At 39.7% G+C, this 773-nt stretch overlaps 1 long non-coding RNA gene across 1 annotated transcript in view; it reads right to left on the bottom strand.

Moving 5' to 3' along the window:
* The window catches only part of LOC112142249, a 10,564-nt gene that overhangs the window by 2,472 nt on the left and 7,319 nt on the right, over nt 1-773 (bottom strand). The gene's annotated exons all lie outside the window — the stretch shown is intronic.

A 773-nucleotide genomic window follows, 5' to 3' on the forward strand; every position in this document is an offset into this window, starting at 1 on the left:
CACATGACTAAGACTCGAATCTGACTTGAGTATTGATTTGATGACATTAGACTTGACTTTAACATGAGTACCTTGTGACTTGATTTTGACTGACAGCCGTAACTCATAACTTAACTCTGACTTAAGCCTCTTGACTTGAAAGGACTTGCTATTTTCTCCAACACCCAAAGATTGAAGGGCCGATACCATACTTTCCTTAGGCCTTTTAGAGCAAACTATATCACTGTACATGTATATGATCGTATATTACCTTTAGCACAATAAAGAAGATGTTTTTTTTATTAAATAAGAGTTAATTTTGTGAGCTCTTTTCTGATCAGGAAGTAAGACAACTCGATCTCTAAGGCAGCACTTTTGGCTCCTTGTGAGTGCCGTCCATTTAATGACATCATCCTAGAGCCTGTCGCTGCAGCATGTCTGTGTTTCTCCAACCAAAAAAAAAAAAACATCTAAACTTTTGCAAGGATGGATGTGCATATAGTATATCTTCCAACAGTATCCTCAACATTCATTTTATAAATTTAGCACCTGGCATAGCGTTTATGAGAGACAGACGTCTGTTGGAGACTCCTTTCTGCAGCCGCCTTCTCAGGCCATGTCCACACGTAGGCGGGTATTTCTACAAACGCATATCTGCTGACCTCCGTTTTATAACAAGTGTTGCGTCCACACATGATCGTTTTAAAAATAATTCCATCCACACATCCCCGCATACTTGCGCTCTTGGACGCGGTTATAAGCTTGCAGTCGTGTTTCCATTAACTCTGAAATTT

Source organism: Oryzias melastigma, linkage group LG2, assembly GCF_002922805.2.
Source record: "Oryzias melastigma strain HK-1 linkage group LG2, ASM292280v2, whole genome shotgun sequence".
Classification (NCBI taxonomy): domain Eukaryota; kingdom Metazoa; phylum Chordata; class Actinopteri; order Beloniformes; family Adrianichthyidae; genus Oryzias; species Oryzias melastigma.